We start from the raw sequence: 3,279 nt of genomic DNA on the forward strand, positions 1-3,279 counted from the left end.
TATCTATGATAACATCCATGCAACTCAAATTTTAAAGTCTTAAGTCTTAAGTCCCAAATATTTATCAGTACAACTGTAACAAATCGTTTATCTATTTATTACTAAATTCAAGACTAGTTGGTTTTGGGATGCATAGGACGCATAGACTTAAGGAGTCTATCATAAACTAGCTAGTCATGATAAATCACGTACAAAAATAATTTTTTTTTATTTAAATAAGATACATACAATTTGTACCATAAACACATTGAGTATGATTTTTATGTATTTTATTCCACTGAATTTGAATCTGAAGTTTTCTTGTCTTTTTTTTTTTATTTTGACTTACTAAAAATAAGGTTTTAGTATATGATATCATATGATACCATCGCGCAATATTTGAAAAAAAAATATTCATATTATTTAATTTTATCAAACATACTTTATTCTATATTAAAAAATAAAAAATAAAACCTTATTTTTAGTAAGTCAAAATAAAAAAAAAAAATATTTTTTATTTTTACTAATATCATAAGGTAATTAGCAATCTGATTTGCAATTTAAATATTTTATTTTTAAGGAAAAATAATCTCGTGCATGAAGATGTTAAAATTCGAGAAAATCGATCTCTTTATTCTAGTCATTTTTTTTATAAATATTACAATTTTTTATATTTTCATATTCTAAACTGCTATTTTATGCGTGAAAAAATACAAGAAAAGTATTTAATCGTGTTCTATAAATGTAATAATATATTATTACTTATAATATTAAAATATTATACTATGTTATATTTTGTACATGTATGTCACATATTATGAATTCACAAGATCACCAAAACAGGGTTCCCTTATTTAAAACATAAAATAATCAATAAATTAGGCAATTAAATCTGATTATCGTACAGATTTAAAGTAACGCCTATGTGTGGGTTCTCAATTAGGTCCAACCAATCACATTTAACTATTAATTAAGATCTACAGTTTCTAAGATCACACTAGGGATCGCTACACGACCCTCGTCTACTATAAAAACCCATTTTTTCCTATTCAAATCAGTTCTTTCGTCGATTTTAAGATACACAAAATCTACGACACTCTATTCAAAATTTCACTCTCACGGACTTAGTTGATTTTTTAATTTATTTGGACTTAGAATATTTTTTCAATTTTTAAAAACACTTAGTCGTTTTTTTAATTAATTTGAATTTAGAATATTTTTCTTTAAAACTAAATGACATTTAGAGATTTTAAAGTGAATTTTGATTTGGTGAATCTTTTAATTTAATTTAATTTGTTCATTAAATAATAATGTTTTATTTTATCGTGGAAATAAATGTCAATTGATATGTTAAACCTCAAACATTTTTTTTAAAATTATTTTTTATATATTATAAACCCGAACCAACTTTAATTTTCTCTATTAATGGTAAATATTTATTATATGACTAAGTGTGTTGCAACTCTATACTTATTGGGTAGCTAGTCATTTATGGTTTAATGTCTTTGTTCTAACGAACATCGCGCCGGCAGACAAAGTAAAGGTTGCAATTAAAGATTTTTAAAGTTAGGTGTATTAGGTAGAATATATTTGTAAGCCTTTGTGTATTGGGTTTAATTAAGCTAGTCTATTGTGGTTTCCCGTTTGCTGTGCTCTCACTGCGGTGGAATCGGGCTCTACGGGGCTACGAGCTGCTGCAGCGGGCGCAGTTCCCTAGCTCGGGGAATCGGGCGCGTCCTCAGGTTGCGGATAGAGGAACGGCCTGCAGATATGCAGGCTAGCCGCGAAATAAGCAGTCCATTAATTTGGACTGACGAATAAGCGGTCGCGGACAGCGAGCCCCTCGTTCGCTTGTTAACCCTGCAGATATGCAGGGTAGCCGTGATATAAGCCACTCCTAGAGTGGACGAATAAGCGGTAGCGTTCGAGGAAAACGGGCAGGTGGGCCCGATAGCCTGGTAAGGCGACCACCTAGGTGAAGGTAACACCGAAAACAAATCCCCTGGCGGTAGGTAAAACGCAGGGAAGGACACCCGTAAAACCAATCATGGAAGGAAACCATTCAAATATAACGGTTACCGCGCCAGGAGAATCGGAGTCTCCAGGGCCGGCTGGGAAAGGTGTCGCTACAGGCCTAACCCGGTCGTCATCCAGCGACTGTACCAGAACCGTGGGACTGGTGAGGCAGGGTCCAGGGGGCGTTCGCGCCCAAGTAACTGTCGGAGGGTGTGCCAAGCAGGCACCCTCCAGTGACCTTCGGGTCACTGAGGTAACTGCTGGTGGCTTAGCTACCATCGAGGAGATGGTGGACGACTGGGAAGGCGTGCGTGAGCGTTTTCGTGACGACATGCCGCTAACTCAGTCGGAATTCACTAGATGGAACGGCTGGCTCCAAAGCATGGAGACTGGAGAATTGTCGTTGGACTCGTTCCCGTGTGGCCAATTCCGGACGGCTGAAGCCTTCCGGAGTTCAGTGTCTACGGTGCTGAGGCTAATGAAGAATGATCTGGACAATGGTCGTCCATTCGCTCCAGAAAGGGTCAAGGAGTATGACCCTCTAGAAGGTATCGATGAGCCCGAGCAGAGGGCGGAGCTCATCGATAAATGCATAGCCAGCCGCCGAGGAGAAGACGCGGCTGTACGGCTCATGGGCGTTGCCCGCCTAGTTGCATCGGAGCTAGTATCCCGATACAGTGACAGTGGGATAATGAAGTGCATGGGGCGTGGACTTCATCAGGCAGTAGAGTACATGGCGTACACAGATTCGGCGAAGCAGGGAGTGTCGTCGCCTCCGGTTGCTATGGCCGTGGAAGATGACGACGAGGTGATGCGGACTGGCGACCGCCGTGGAAGTGCAGAACCCTCCCTGGGGGAAGGTTCATCCACTCACCATAGAGAGGTCTCGCCAGCCCTGAGTCCGTTACCGGAGAGTACTCCCCCATTACGGTATCCTGGGAAGAGGAGAGCGCCATTGGACGAGGAGGGTGACAGTGATGATGAGGCCACGTTCGACGTCGGCCTCAATCACGTTGTGGCTCTCGCTAGAACGGCGGAAGTCGAGGGGAGCCTGATGAACGAGGTCCCGGGTACCCACCTGGAGTACCTCGTTCAGCAGATCTCCCTTTCGTGCCAGGCCCTCAGTGAACTGAGGGGTTCGGTGCGGCCATCCCGCAAGAGGAGGCACGACCCGTTGGAGGAGGCGACTACCACGTCGTCGTCGATGATCGAGAGCATAGGCGCGCAAGTGGCCGTGCTACGGGGGGTCATTGACAAGCGACGTGGTATGGGTGTGCACAGAGA

This window comes from Daktulosphaira vitifoliae, unplaced genomic scaffold (genome assembly GCF_025091365.1).
Source record: "Daktulosphaira vitifoliae isolate Bord-2020 unplaced genomic scaffold, ASM2509136v1 Scaffold_1, whole genome shotgun sequence".
NCBI classification, from domain to species: Eukaryota; Metazoa; Arthropoda; class Insecta; order Hemiptera; family Phylloxeridae; genus Daktulosphaira; species Daktulosphaira vitifoliae.